Source organism: Strigops habroptila, chromosome 3 (genome assembly GCF_004027225.2).
Source record: "Strigops habroptila isolate Jane chromosome 3, bStrHab1.2.pri, whole genome shotgun sequence".
In the NCBI taxonomy this organism is placed as follows: domain Eukaryota; kingdom Metazoa; phylum Chordata; class Aves; order Psittaciformes; family Psittacidae; genus Strigops; species Strigops habroptila.
This window is the reverse complement of record NC_044279.2, coordinates 27,771,611-27,788,253: the sequence shown is the minus strand read 5'-3', so window position 1 is coordinate 27,788,253 and position 16,643 is coordinate 27,771,611. Positions and strand designations below refer to the sequence as shown.

The 16,643-nt window shown below is 36.0% G+C and overlaps 1 protein-coding gene across 1 annotated transcript in view; it reads left to right on the top strand.

Moving 5' to 3' along the window:
• The window catches only part of FOXP2 (forkhead box P2), a 415,715-nt gene that overhangs the window by 113,464 nt on the left and 285,608 nt on the right, over positions 1–16,643 (top strand). Inside the window, exon 3 of the mRNA XM_030479870.2 lies at positions 10,574–10,657. The gene's annotated coding sequence lies outside the window, so the exon portion shown is untranslated. The remainder of the gene's footprint in view (positions 1–10,573; positions 10,658–16,643) is intronic.

Genomic DNA, 16,643 nt, shown 5'->3' with positions numbered 1-16,643 from the left:
ACTTTCTTGCAAGGAGAGGCCTTTGTTCTTCACACGGTAAGATCTGGAAACTAAAAGCTGAAGTTTAGGTATTACATAGTAATTCTCTGTGGAATGTAAATGTAAGTTTTTGTCTTTCATTTTCCTGATTTTAGAAGGAAGGGTGCTTATTTTTTCAGGATTAGAGAATATGTGTTTGTGCCACTTATTATACATAAAAATGAAAGCAGTTTAGGAACAGAGCCCATGTGTTAACTGACAGTTTTTAATGAGTCCTAGTGGGTCAGTGGAAAGATTTTCCTTCTGAGGCATTGGATCAGACTCACATCCCTGACAGGAATTTCCACAGGATCATATTCAGTCAATTGTCATAAATTAACATTCCTTGGCTCAGCAACAGCCACAGTGAAGGATGTTACTGGCAAAAGTAATCACATTGTACCTTTTTGAAGTTCTTACTTGCCAGGATTCTCTTACCATATGCATATCAATCATCCCTCTTTAAAAGAAAATGTGTTAATATTTTGGAAAGCAAAAATACGTTGTTTAGCTTATTAATATTTTGCTTTATTTTGTATTGAGTTAGTACAGTGCCCAGAGGTGTTTGTATGAGGGCTATTTTAGTCATATAAAATTGATTGATTGGTTGAAAGTCACAAGATGAGGATAAAAATAGAAAAATGTCTGTCTAAGAAAATATATTGCTTTTAAAATACAAAAGATGTCCACATTCCCATTATGTTTTGATTTGTATGTTTCAGATAGAAAATGTTTTGTGTTACATGAGCAACATATGCATCCTGCAATGCAGGAGGTTGCTATGGGAATTGTTTTACTCATTTGTCATGAAAGTTGATGCAGAAATGAGAATTTGTGTAAATGCCTAAATTAACTTGTGCCCTTTATTTGTTTGAAAATTGTTGGCTTTTAAGTCCATTAAATAGGTTAAACTCATTCCTGCACTCTTGCTTCCCCATGAATAAATACATTGGCTTATCTTAATGAAAACCAAAGATTTGATCACTAATCTTTGGCTTTTACTATTGGTTTAAATCACTAGAATAAGAGGCTTTGCTGCTGTGACAATATTGTCCAAAAGGTAATTAAAAATAGTTGTAGAAGATGTTACCTCTGTATTTACTGTGGGATCACATACAGAAACCTATTGAGTATGAAGAATTGTACTGCAGTTCTGCAGGTATGTGAGACAGTTTCCAGAAGTTGAAGGCAACATTTGGACCCTGCATACAGTACATTTTCAAAAGCCGATTTCAAATTTCTTTATACAATTTAAAGTTCTTGTCCCGAAAGTCACACTGGATCTAGAAAAGTGTGGCTAGAACATAACCACGCTACTGCAGAGCAACTGCTTATGGCAGCCAAGTAGGCGTGTAATTACTTTTTCTACCTAAGGCCCAACTTAGAAACTAATCACTCATGCAAATTTTTCTTCATAAAAGATCAAGTTACTATCTGCAAGTTATTACATACTTCATTTTGGTATTGAGTGATACGGGAGGCCAATAGGACTGGATTTATACTCATGTGTCTTTACTGATGTTCTTATCCTGCTCCATAGCAATTAGCTGCTAATATAACACCAGTGACTTCAGTTACAGTTACAATTAACTTGTGCATTTATGCTGGTTTTGAACAGAAAAGTGGATAAAAAAATGATTTGTGAAATGTTCTTTTTTCTTAATTGAAGATCCTGTTGTATTGATGAGAGTTTCTGATAACAAAAATGGATCAGCTTCTTTGAAGTACCTCTATATATCTGTGTCATGTGGGCTGGACATGTATTTTTCAGGGAAAAAAGGGTAATTTATTAAACAGTCGCAAGAAAATTATTATATAGAGATAACAGTTTAGAACATTTTTTTCTTTATAATTATTAAGGAACCAGATCTTTGTCGCTCAGTTATACATTCTGTAAGAAATCACCCTTTTTTATTTGTTTTGAACATGTGTTCAATAACTTGGTTTGCTAATTCTTACGCCTCTCATGCCATGCCCTTTCCATGTTTTGGACTTTTTTTAGATCTCTTTTCTAACCTGTAGCATCATAGTCTACATAGCTAATGCCTGTACAGAAGCCATCTGTACTTTCAACTATTCCCTTTTCTCTGGATCTTCTGCAGGTCTAACAGTAACCTTTTTGGCTAGGGAGGGAAAGGGAGAAAGAGCTGTATACTGGATTCTAGGTACTGCTGCATTGCCACTGAACTTATACAGCTGCATGATGATCTTTTTGTTTCATTTCACCACCAGCACCACCTTTCTTAGCACTTTCTGTTGTTCAGTTTGACTGCTACTGAAAAGTGAGCTGAGATTTTCACATGACAATAATTTATAGATGCCAATGCTCATTTTTAAGTTGTTCCAAGACCATCACTGCACAGTTAGCATTGTTTCTTCTCTGTAGACATCACTGTAAATTTCCTCTTATTAAATGCTACTTGCTATTTATCACTTCATGTTCAGTATTATATTTTCTTTCTGCAGTTCTTCATTCTACCTTCATCTTTACTACCTATTGTTTAGTGTTGGAGACAATATTGTCACATCATGGCTTATCCCCCTACCAGATAATTTTTGAATATGCTGAACAGCACCAGCCTTCTTACAGATAGGTGCTTTGGGTACCCATTGCTGAGCTCCTTCTGGGAAATACTGCACATTGTTATTTATTCTTATTCTTAGTATCCTCTTAATTACTTTAGGCAGTGCAAGGATCTCCTTTCATTTTCTTCCACAAAGTTTAGTTTCGTTTAGACACTTTAGGTAAGACAGCTTATAAAATGAATTTTGGAAACACGTGACTTGTAAGTTGATCTCTTTTGTGCATGTTCTCAGCGACATCTCAAAAAAACTGTGATCATGTGAGACATGGCTTTCCTTTTCATAGTGGAATGTTGACTCCTTCTCAGCATGTCATATGTATATTGACATGCACAAACTTTTTATTGTAGTCTATACCAAGTTGGCTACAATGAACTCTGCGTGTATTGATCTGTAGTTTTCTGGATGTTGTCTAGATTTTTTAGGACTGATTTCGTATTACCACCTTTCTTTTCATACTTAGTCAATTTTAAGCAGGCGTTTGTCCATTATTATAAGTTCAGCTGTTTCATACTCGTGTTCCCTTAGAGCCGTTGATGGCATATCAACATAAAAATAATCTTTTAGAGCTCAATTTGTCTTTTTGTTCTCCTCTTTCCTAATGGCACTTCAGTTTAACACGGGTCCTCTCATTTATCTCCCTAAGGAGAGTGTCTGGCCTAATAACTTCTCCAATCTCCTTTGCTGTGGATGCAAATCCAGTTTTTCTGTGGCCTTCTCTCTCTGCTAGCCGTGGGCAGAAGCTTTTAGGTGGCCGTATGTGGGAAGCTCCTCACTAGGCCTGATCCTGACCCCCAGCCTTTGCTTGTCCCCCTGCAGGCTGGGGCTGCCCATAGTGAGCTGCTGGTCCCTGCAGCCCTCTAACCCCTTACTCTGTATTTATGTTTAAGCTTCCCAGAGATTACAGTCTGTTCTGTTTTCCTCACTTCGACAAAACTCGAAGGTTTGAGAAGGATGCCTTTTTCTTTCTAATAACCTTCTTCATCCTGTTTGTTCATGACAGCTCCCTTCTCTAGATTTTCTCAGTCTTTTTTGATAAGTTGCATGCATTTCTTCTGAGCTTGCAAAAGGTGTCTTTAATCAGTCTCCGTGCCACCTGTGAAAATGTGATTCTTGTAGCTGCCCCTTTTTTTTCCTTGTAACAAGCTTACTCATTTTTATTCAGTGACCCTCTTTGAAATAATGGTAGAGTTTTTTGGCTTTTGTTGCTCCTTCAAGGACATAGATTCCAATCTACATCAAAGTAGTTATTGACTGTGGATAGAAATTTACTTTGGGTCATACCCCAACATGTCGTGTACTGGTACAAGACAGGCAGAAATATCTAACAGCCCTAATATTTACCTGCCATACTTACAAGTACATTTTTCAGAGTTATGAAGGTACTCTGTTCCTTCGGCGTCTTTAGGGATTCGTTCAGAACATGGGTTACATTTATATCCTCTGTCTTCCTCAGTGTCTTCTTCCATGGTCATTGTTGAAGAGGAGTCTCTGGGTTGTTTAACATGAATAGGCCATTAACTTCCAGATGGATCTGATAATCAAGGGCAGTCATTCTGTAATTGGTGTGGGGAAAAACAAACAAACAAACAAAAACCAGCTGAATGGTTGAACTTTCCCAGTAACCTGAATTGGTCCCTATGAAGATGCAGCATAGCTGAAGACTTTATGGTAGGTTATTTGGTAGGAGAATGTAGTTGCCCAAGTAGGTTGTCTTAGAACCTTTTCTTGTTTGTTTGCTCTTCCAGTTAGTTTAGTGTATTTATCTTTTTTTTTCTCCATTTGCTTTTTGGTCTTTACTTTAGAAGCTTAAGGGGGGTGTGTGTGTGTCATGTTTTCTGTCAGTTTCTGGATTATTTTTTGGAGGGGGGGATGGACACATATTTTCATTCATTAGGGGGGTTCTGCATTTTTTGGGGAGTGGAGTTTAACAGTTCTGTGTTTCTTTTGCCCTGGACGCTGCTCGTGTGGCTGTTAATTTTTTATATTTCATTGGTTTTGTTGGGGTTTCAATGTATTTATTCAGATGGGATTTTTGTGGATGGTGAAGAAATGGGAAGAGCTAGAACTCTACATGTAGATGCAGAACTATGGTGTCATGGGAATAAACTACCAAGTGGCAGGACAACTTGAGTGGGAGTTCAGTGATGGATGATGCTAGCCCTGCAGAAGAGTCAGGCAGAGAAGAAGCAGGAGGGTTGCCCTCTACATGCAGGAGCAGTTGGAATGTGTGGAGCTCTTATGTGTGAAGGTTTTGATTCAATATAAGGGAAAAGATTTTCAATGAAAGGACAGTAACACAGCAGAACAGGTTGCGTAGAGAAGCTAGATTGTGGAAGTACCTTTTTTGAAAGTTTTGATTATGCATCTGGCTGATGTCCTAAGTGACCTAGTCTGAATTCAGGTGCTGCTTTACGCAATCTGGATTAGACAACCTCCTGCTGTGAGTGAATGAGTCTGTGATATGATGCATGCATCATGGCAGAAGGGTCAGGTGGTCTTTGGCATTATGCATTACTGATCTATAAATCTGTACATACGTCTCCTTACAAGAACAAGCCAGATATGTCAGACAACCCAGGATGATCACCATATATGTGCTCTTATGAGATAATACTTTTTAAAGGAGTTATTTCTACATGCTTGTCTGATAGTATTCCTGAATCCCATCTAATCATGTTACATGAGAAAATGGGAGGGAAAAAATTGTAATTCTGGACAGAATTCACAAGATAGCTGTGCCATTGTGTTTGGAGTATTGTAGATCAAGCTATTTAGAAGATAGTAAATTGCTTTCATTTTTGTTTATATTCTTCTCCCCCAATTACTGTAGGCTGCTGCAGTTTGTTATGATAAGAAAATTCAACAAGTGGAAAGTGGTTCTTCTCTGGGCTGTCTTACAATATATTGTATGTTTTCAGCAGAAAGACAGACATGCCTGAAGATAAAGTAAGGCATGGTATCTGTGCATGTTGGATAAATAGTTCAGAAATCAACGTGAATATGATATTGGTGTTGTGCATACTTATAAGATTAGTGTCAACACAGGTTATCTATCATGTAAGGGAAAATAAAGCAAGTTAGACTTACCTCAGGGGTGGTTTAGTTGGTATACCCAACTATTCAGAAGAGAAGGTTGAGGAGGGGTGATTTTTCCTTTGCTCCAGGCTGCCCGTTTATTTGTACTGTTTCCATTTTCTCCAGCATGCCTTGATAAGCACAGGTAATCAGTGTCCTATTAATCTTTAGGATAAGTAACACATAAATGGAACATTCTCCCCCTTCCCCTGACCCCAAATAGGTATATGTAACCTGTACATCAATTACATAGTGAATGGGACATATGGAAGTAGATGATATATTTAGTCCATGTCATCATTTTTTTCTGACACAATGCAATTTCCAAGGCATTAAATGCTAAATTTTTAATGCTTTTCTGTAAATTTTATTATTTCGTTGACCTATTTCTTTGCATAGTTGCATGTTGTCTTGATTAATTGAGTACAGATAGTTTGATTAGCAAATCCCATTAATTTTACTGCTGTAGAATATGTGAAATTTTATAAGTATGTAGCATTTGTTTAAAAATTTTGGAAAAGGTACAGTTGGGGAAGGGTGAGAGATCAAGAAGCGTTCAGGAATTTATTGGTTTCTCTATGCCAGGTAAAAGAAATGGTTGCTTCTCCTACCACCACAGTAATTCTGTTTGGTGCTACTGATGACTTAACAAAGTCCAGCCTTCATTTGTCTAAGTAATAATGTAGAGTAGCATGTAAAAATTGGCTAATGAGATCACAGTAGTATGAAGGTCTTTTTATAGGCTCATTTAACTTTGGAATGATTATAAAACATAACTACTAATTTATTTTCATGTTCTTGTTAATTATAACGGCATTCAGTAGTGCTCATCTGGTTATGAGATTTTGAGTATTTGTCATAGAAATTGTCTAACTCAATACTTGGATTCACGAAGAAAAGCAGTATTTTTTTCCTATTTGCAGTTCTGTAATTTACATAGTATTCTTAAAAAATGTATATTTTTATAGGATAAATTAGTGTCTTGAAGTAGGTTAAATATAACTAAAAATACATAGTCTGACTATTAAGTAACTTTATTTTTCTTTCATACTTTTAGAAAATCTTCATTATAAATTATGTGTAAATGATGTATTTTCAAATAAAATTCAGGGTGTTCTCTTGACATAGTACAATTTAAGGCTTGCCTAGAAGTCCTGTTATGAATTAAGACTTCTTTTGTTTTTAATTGCATGGGAGGACTATACAATGGAAAGGTGGAAGCTATGGATACCACTGAATGTCTATGCCTTTAAAATTATAGTCAGTCTTTCTAGCAAATAATTCTTGTTTTACTGAAACCAGTTGTGTCTTTGGCCCAGTCTGTCTGATTCAAACCAAGTACATCTGAAGATACTTTATATAGGTAGCCCTCAAGCATAGTCTAAAATATTCCTGAATGCTTCCAATGCTTCATTGGGAAATTTCATAGAAATACCCACTTTATGAAGTAATGCACAGTTTCTACTATAGAAGAAATGTGTGCAAGTCGGGCTTATGTGAAGTAGAGACACATCACAATAGCTGTTGATCTATTAAATAGTAGAACTGCTTAAGAGCTATGGTGTTTTTTGGTGAGGTTATTTACATTTTTAAAAATACCGAAGGCCACCAACAAGGCAGAATAATGAATAAGACCATGTAGTCTCAACCCCAAATTTTGCCATAGGGGCAGTGTTCAAACAGCAGGCAAGCTTATCCTATTGGTTTGTAATCAAAACCATAAAATGACCTAAGAGGTGAATGCAACAAACAAATGAATGTGTTAAAAGGAGTGGTTTGTAGCACACAGGCATTGTATTCATTTATTTAAGCCCAGTTTCAAAGGAATTTCTTAATCTAAGAATGAATTTGGCTTTTGAATTGAATTATTTTTATATTCTACTGACTTCTGAAGCAACCATGACAATTCACATAAGGGCCAAATTCTGTTAGTTGTGAGTATAAGGAATAATGCTTTATTATGTAAGAGTCTAGTGTGGCATATCATATGACAAAATGCTGTCTGAACTGCATAACACTGTCAGTGTTGAAAATGCATCTGCCACCTATCTAACTTCTGTGCTAGGTGGGTAATCATAATTGTTTCACACTTTATCATTTGGAGAAAAAAAATACTAGAATTCCTCTAAACCTGTGTTTTAATAAGCATCTACATATCATATTAGTTCAGTTGTTGACCAGTTCACTTTTCCTTTCTCAGATATTATAGGAGTTTGTGGTATTTCCTTGCGTGACTGAAATTTTAGGGACCTGAGTGGAAAGTCAAGTGGCAAGCGACTTTGAATTCAGTTGTTTTCTACTGTTCAGATGATAAGAGTGTTCCTGCCTGAGTAAACGCCACCACATAAAGCTGCCAGAATTTCTTGATCTTTCATCCACTGCAACTGTATTTAAAAATGAAATTCTGTCTGGATGCTTTTAAGGCTTTGGTTGGTGTGTTCTGTGAATTTGAATGTAAACTTTTAGGGTTCAGATGAAATGCAGATGAAATTGTTAGATATTGAAGAATAGAAAAAAAATATCTGTCAACATGGGATAGGTGAACAATGACATCAAAGATCTACCTGCTGTGGTGCAAGGGATGGAACGTGCTGTTATTGTTAAACTGGAATAACTGGAACAATTCAGGTCCGCGTTTTAGGATGCAAAGAAAAATCAAAACAAATCAACGTTTGTAACTAAAGTAATACTATTTTTCAGAGGCAGCTGCCTTCATCATGTAAACCATGCTGGAATGTAGTCTAAATAAAACAGATCAAACGATAAGGTACTTAAGGTAAAGATTTGTACTGGTAAAAAGAAAGTTGCTAGGTAAGGCCTGCATCTGACACATCTGTCACATCTACTATGTGTGATCCTGCCCACTTTAAATATTCCTTACTGACTTCTGAAAAATTATAGAAATCCTGATAACTAAAAAAGACCAAAGATAAAATTATAATAATCAAGATTAATGAGTGTGATTGTTTTCATATTAAGACTAATTTCTTCTAAGAATGCTGTATCTTGCTGGGATATTTTGATGTAAGATTTCATATATCATAACTATCTTGGCTCCCTTTCTGAGTTGAAGCACAGTGTGTTCAGTATGATCCAAGCTTAAGAAACCTATTGATTTGAAATTTGTTTTGACATAAAGGAATATAGAAAAAAAGAGAAATACGAAATACTGATGTTTGAGCCTTACGTATTAACATCTGTAAACAAACAGCACATATTGTTGGAGAAATAACCGTAAGGTGTATTTCTGTCTAGACTTCAGGTGCACAAGAAATGTCAAAGATTTAGAGGCAAAGCCACACTTGCAATCTTTTAATAGGAAATAGGAAAGCAAGGGAAATGCTGCTCTCTCGGTTCGACATTTCCGTTGTGGATCCAAGGTGACCATATGACCATCAAGCAAAGTTTCATTGGTGTATATTATACTTGCCAACGACTTTTAAGAGTTGCCACCCACCTTCACCTCCTCATATTTACCTTAGTTTCTTCCCCATTTTTAACATATTCTTCTTTTTTCTCTTTGTATTAAGAGCTCATAAGATTTCCTTCTCATTTCCTAGTGCTGTCCTACTGTGCAGGGGTTTCACGTAGTGTTCATTCCTCCAGCCTGTCATTCTTTGCTCTTCCTTCTTCACTTGCTCTACCTACAGAGGCTGCCAGGTAGCTTTCAGTTTTCTAGGAACTTCGACCTTCCCAGCAGGTTTTGTTACACTCTACAAACAACAGAAGAAGTTAGAGCTGTAGCTCTTTTAAATGTCCAAACATCTTGTAACAAAGTGTGTATTAATAATGCCAGTTGGAACACAGATTTTTATTTTTTTTTTTTTTTTTACTGTGGGAAAGCAGGCTTTTCTTTAAAATTGTACATTCATTTTACTCTTCAGTCTGCTTCTGCATGAACTTGTCAGCAAGGAAGAATTGCCAAAAGGCACCATTGAGACGGGTAGGATCAGCTTTAGAAGTAGCAGAGTTTCAGGCATTAAGGCTGTGTCTATATTAGTAAATTAAAAAATACTTGGAAATATTTCCATGTCTCTGCCACAGTTTTGGTCTTTGCAAACTAACATTGTTCCAGAAAATTCTCAGACATTTATTCGACCACCCCCATTAGACAGTTTGCATGCAGCCCCTCTGTTTTGGCGTGTATGTGAGTATTCTAGCATAGATGTAGGATTATCTGTGCCAATTGGTTGCAGCAAAGAGAAATGTGCTCAAGCATTCATATATGTTTAGATCAGGTAATCTAAATATACTTTCTACATGGTCTGCATGGTCTTTTATTTCTTCTGCCTTGTCCTACCTTCTCCCTTCATTGCAGTCTTGCAGTCTCAGCCTCAAAGTTGTTTTTCTTCTCTTTACTTGTCCTTTTGTCCTTCCTAAAATTCATATAGATTTAAATTTCATTGGCATGCTGTCTTCCAGCTTCTGCTCCTTCCCTCAGATAACCCTGTAAACTTACTGGTAGTGATACTGTGCACAGTTCTCTGTCTGGAACAAAATACTTCAGGGAAGCCTTCCTCTTGTTTGCCTTTAGGTACTTCAATAATAGAAATAGAATTAAAAAAATACGACTAGACTTTGAGTGATGCTTTATCTATCCCTGTACTGCAAGGCAGAAACTTGATGAACAATTACATGTCTTTGTGGACTACATTTAAGCTGACTACTTTTTGGAAGAATCTTTCTCTTTGAACTTGTTTGGTCTTTCAACTAAAATGTTTATGTCAAAATAGAAAAATTAAAAAGTAGAAATCCTTCCTTTTTCTTTCAGAATACTTATGAATCAGCTTATGCACATCTGGAACTAATTAGAGGGTGTGATAAAGCCAAATTCTGTGTGGTTTTCATTAGATTATGTCTAAATAGCTGTAAACATTTCTTTTTGTCTTGTCAGGATGGTGGTGCTGGAATTGATTTCAGACATCACTTCAGTTCAAGGTTGAAGTGAAAAGGTTTTTTTGAGGCTTAGAAGAAGCAGGTGAGTACACATCAAGAATCACAAATCTTAATGACATTTTTCAACTTTCATTGGTTCTAGAATTGCTGTTCTTGCTTACCAGTCCATATTTATATAGCTGATCTCTGCTTCCTCTGATTCACTGAGATGTAGGACTGCTTGTAGTATGACTAAATAGCAGAGAGTATTTAAATCATGTAGGCTTTCCTTACATGCTTGTTCAGTGCCTACCACAAAAATAAGTGAAAACTTATTTTTTCACATAGGTCTGTGGAGCTCCAGAGTTCAGTTTCACTGTGTAGTTACATCAGCTGCATCAGGAGTATGATAATTAAGCTAATCTGGTCGGAAAATTCTTTTACACTAGACTTGTGTACATACGTTTTGTAATAAATTAAAATTTTAAAGGGCAAGATTAAATAATGATGAATCCTTGAGTTTGGATATTCCTACTTTCCTAAAACTGGGATAATATCTGTTCCATTGGTAACCACGAATATTCAATGATGTCAAGGACCATGAGTTCAGGTCTTGTTTGAATTGCTCTGTGTGTTAACAGTCTGAACCTGCCTGTGAAGAAGCACTGTTAGTGAGTGTATTACCACCCTGGGACTTGGCATGCCTGCACTGAACACCTTGCTTTGCTCCAGATCTTCACAACTATCTTGAGGGAATCATGTACAACTGGATATTGGGTTTTTTACCTTAGAGATCTGGGAAAGGACATAATGAAGGAGTGTAAGACAAGAGCTTAACAAGCCACTTGCATCTGTTTCAGATTTTTCATACTTGATATTGCAACAAAGAATTAATCTATATGTTGAGTGTTGCAATTGTTCACATTTTTCTTACAGGGGTAGAAAATTTCTTGATCGTATTTCTAGAATTTTTCAAATTCAAAATTCTAGGCAATATTTTAATATATAAATTGCAGAATTTGCTCAACTGATGCCTCATACTAAATCTTACAGATGCAGATTTCACCAGTGTGCAATCTAACTTGCCATAATGGTAACCAAGTCTAACTGCTTCTAGGTACACCACTGTTTCCAAAGTAAATATGTATTGTTTCCCCGTTTGTCATGTGCAGTAACTGCTAAGGTATTATGAAATATTCACATATACCTATATACTCTATAATATTGATATATCCATTGTCATGAATTGATGACTCATAAAGGCAAGAAAAGAAGTAGTTCCAAAGGAGTTACTGATGGTGAGAGTAATTAGTGCTGAAACTATGTTCATAACAAGTTTTCTGAAGTTTCACCCTCTGGGAGGAAACACAGATGTTTTTAACCTAATTCAAAGCAGTGCAAAACAAGACTGTTGTGGTATGTGTTTCACTGTGGCTGTCTTTACTCATGGGGTAATTAAAAAGGAAAATTCCTTTCTTCAGATTTAAGTTCACCTTTTGCCAAGGACCTGATGCACTGGCCTGAAGGGTACTGTGTGAACATGGTGAAACCATAAAAAGAAGAAAAGATACAATATCAGCTTTAGCAATGTTGTAAATAAAGGACTAGACGTCTCTGTACAGGAATACTGTAGATGTTACTGCCATAACCTATAAATTTGTGTAAGGCTGTATGTTAATATGTAATAATATATTTTCAAAGCAGTGTTTTTCCTTACATAATCCAATGGAGATAACAGTGAAAAAGGTCAGATTCTTTGCTTTCTAGGAAGCAGTGGAAATATGGTTGAATTTCTATCATATATTTATACATACGTCTGAACAGTGTAACTTGTCTGTAGTAATAGTAGGTAGTTTCTTCACAGACAGTATCAGTATTTTGGAGAACTGTTTGGTTTGTCAGAAACTGTTGAGTAATTGTGTAGTAATTGAAATCTGGTGAGCCAGCAAGAGATGTTTATTTTAAAAGGAAATTTTTTTTCTGGAAATTTACTATGTTCTGTACCAAATAATGTCAGAAATGCAGTAATATTGACTTACACATGTATAATAGTTTGGCAATATCGTTTTATTGAATTCCAGTATGTCTGGAACTTCAGGCATATGGAGGAAAGTAACTGTTACTCTGTTTCCTCCATTATTTTCTTCCATAACTTTAAGTTAAATCCAATCTATAAAAATGCTTTCTGTGAAGAAAGCCAAAATCTCTTTGGCCTTTTTAGCACTGGTCTCTATTTCTTGCAATATGTGAAAGTGGAGAGGGAATGTTTTTGTAGTCCTTGAGGAAATAGTGGTAAATTCTGAATACTCGTTCTTCAGTATGCCATTTAGAGTTGATAGTTTTTTATGGCAGGACACAGTGTCTTTGCACTGATTGAAAACTAGGATTCAGTCATAAGTGTAGTGATAGGAATACATAAAAATTAAAATTGCATTCATGAGTACATTTATAATCAACAGAGAGAAAAATTCTATTTGCTTTCTGTCCTGTCTTTCAATAGACCACTTAACTGTTTAGGACTAAGTCTTAGAAAACTGAGTTAGAGTTGGAAAACTGAAACCAAGACAAAAATCCACTTTGGAAAAATCAAAAGCAAAGAAAAAATGTTCCATTTCTGGATTAATGGTTTAAATGGACACTTTTGGGGACTATTAGTAGCACAGTTATGCCTGGATTTCCTGACTTAATTAGGCCTTGGAAAAAAAGCTAAGGAAGTTTTCTAAATCTGAATATTTTCTGTGTTAGTGAACTGAATTGTGGTATTAATTATTGTTAAATTGATGAGCTTTTCTGTCCTGTGTTGGCAATGTGGAGAAGTGAAGACGTGTTCATTCCTGTTTCTTCCTGGAACTACAGGGAAGTTTAACAGTACGACTTTAAACAGTACGACTCATGTACACGTGTTGCGTATGTATGCATTTTGTATACCTACCAAATATTCAGTCTCTCTATATGTTTATTTTGCACATTAGATTAGCACAAAGTACATCTCATAGTTATCTTGCAGCTGAACTGGAACTCTCTGGAGAGTTATGTAAGGACACATTGCTGGTGATCATGCTGATGACTGACATGTGCAACGTTTGATGTACAAGTCATTCCATCAGCTGGGTAAAGGATTGGCAGTAACTGTCCAAAAAGAAGGCTTATCCTTCCACATGTCTGGTCAGAAGGCAGATAAGTTTTGATAATTCCGTAGGTGAAGGGGTGGAGGACGTACAGCTGAAAGGAGAAGATGGTATTGGCTTTCCAAGAAATAATTGGATGGGGATTGGTGGGCTTTGTCTTCAGTCTGATTTCCACCAGGAAGAGTCTGAAACATAAACAGTACTTTACATTTTAATGGAATTGTATTAGGACAGGGATACTGTTTATTGTAGAATTTTGAATTATCTTTCCAGGGTGATTGTGAATAGCTGTGAATTACTGATATAGGGAAACCTGAAGGCAACTTTTGGCAAAAAGTAGTTTACACTGGTAAAAGCGAATTTTGTGGCCTTGAACTATGAGGTAGTAAAATTTCTTGCTGTGATTGTACAAAGTATCAAATTATGGATTTAAGCTGGCCAACTCTTCAGTTCAGTGGAACATTAAGTACAGTCTTAATGGTCTGATTTGCTGGGAAGAGCACTAATACAATAATCTGCTTTTTACAGCCACTATCAAATATGAACTTGTGTCACTTATTACAAAGTTTGTGCTTTGGGAGATGTGTTCACTGCATCTAGGAGTGATGCCCCACATATATTGGAATTAGTCCTTAATGATACTGTCTTCAGAAATGAGTTATTGTTCAAATACACTGGTTCGTTTGTAGTTTCTAGCATATGAATTTTGAAGGAAAATCTAGTTGAAGTCTATTGTTTTTTTCAGGTAATTGTGTGAAATGAGGCGAGATGGGGTGCATTTTCATAGTTTTATGATTCTTTTTTCTAAGTGACATGAACGAGGGAGGTGAGAACTCTTAATTTTGAACTGAACTGAATACGTGTTTCTAAATGTGGCCTGCTTGAGAACAGAGGACCATTACTGTAGTTGTCATGTAAAATAAAGTTGGGAGTCTGAAGCTCCTTTTTAGCTGTCAGCTTTATTAAGGAGCTACTGGTGTGTTGAACTAGGCACATGCATTATATAAGCAGTGTATGGTAGTGTCTAGGGGGAATTTTCTCTCTCTTCGCTGCTGCTTTATTAGGTCTTGCTCACTCATTCACTGTTGCTCTGTCTTACTCCAGCTTTCTGGCTGCAGCTCACAGCACAGTAGGTCTAATGTAGATTGACGCCTTTGCCAGAGGACTGATTGAAACTTCTGTCTCATAGTTGGTAATGCTCACTCAACCATTTTATTGAAGATAAAGTAAATAAAATAGATTGCCATATGAGAATTCTCTGAAATCAAATGGAATAATTTGACAGGTTTAAGCCCATGAAAAAACCAACGCATTGAAACAGATGGGAATACTTTTTATGCACAATATACCAGGAAAAGGTGTCTGCTGGTTTGATGTTAAGCTGTTAATGGCTTTTACCAAAAGTATAATTGTTGAAAATATTATCATCATTTCCAGTGGAATTTCCTTTGGTGTTTAAATTGTTACTTCTCTCAAACAGAGGGATTTTTTTTTTTTTTTTAAGTGTAATGGATATACTGATTTTATTTTCTTACTGCTTCCGATTCTTTAAGAGACTGATGATGGATAGCCAGTCTCTTAAAATTTAATTTAAGAAAATAATAGAGCTTAACTGAGGGTGAGTTTATAATTTCAGAAAATAATTCTGTGGAATAATGCAAAATAGATTGTTACTTTTATAGGTTTTTAATAATCACTAAGTGACATAATTTTGAATATTACAAGTAAAGTTGCTACAATAAGCCCTGACATTTCTAAAGTTGCGTGATGCAGTATACAAAAATCTGAACTGCTAAAGCTGTTGTGAGAAACTGTTTAGATAATGATGAACAAAGCCCAAATACCCCTCCCAACACTTTATAAAGAATTGTTGTAGTTGAGCAGTGCAGTATGTGTTATTTTTAGAAATAAGGTAATACATAATAAGTGAGTTAAGATGCAACAGATAACATATACCTCATTTTTTAATGTGGATAACAACGAGTATTAGTCTTTTTAGCCACACTAGGGGATTCCTTCTTACTAGTTGGCCACGTCTTAAAGGAAATAAAACACCTCTGTTTTAGTTTAGTACAATAAATTATGTGAAACTCACTCAGAATTAGTGAAGGAAATTTGATGTAAGTTAAAAATATATGTATAAAGTTTGCAGATACAAACCTTAGTTTTTCACCTTGAAAACACAGCCAATTAAATAATATATTTGTTTTGCTCTTTATGTTTAAACAAAATCTACTCTTTTGTGTTGGATATCAATTTTATTTTTTAAAGTTAAGATATTTCTTATATTGTGCTGTTGGTGCTTAATGTTGGGATGCTTGTGAGATTTCACAAATATTGGGTTTGAAATAAATTATGAATGAGCCATTTGAGAATGACTTGAAGGAGTGAGTTGACAGACTGGAAAAACATAGTAAGGATGGATTTCTAGACTAACTGTTAGCTGGAATACACAGCTAGTTGTGCTGATGCGTGCAGTGGCAGGGACAGTGCTGGTCAAAATTGTATTTCCAATATGATTGTGAATAAATCTAAGAAATGTGAATGATATTCTCAGTTTTTCCCATCCTGGTCATAGTTTTAAGAGGGAAATTACTCTATTGTGCTTATAATGCAGAGAGCACTGGCACCAGCTGTGCTCCGCAGAGGTCTTTCCTCTGTTCTGTTGTTGCCCTGCTGATGACTGCGTGTGTCTGGCCAAACTCTCAATGCTCTCACAGCAGTTCCAGACTTAAAATTTCAACACTTGAAAAGCAAAATTTAGTGACTGTGATGGCAGCAAGATAGCTAGTGCTTCTCATCCTCCTGAGGGAAGTATCTGCTCATTCATTCCTTGGTGCTCTTTCTTTGCAGGCAATAGGATAAAAGGGTCATCAACAGCTTTTTCTGTGGGAGGGACTAGAGGAAGACAGAACTCTGTCACAAATCTCTGTTTTAACCTTTTTGTTTTCTTTTCCTCTT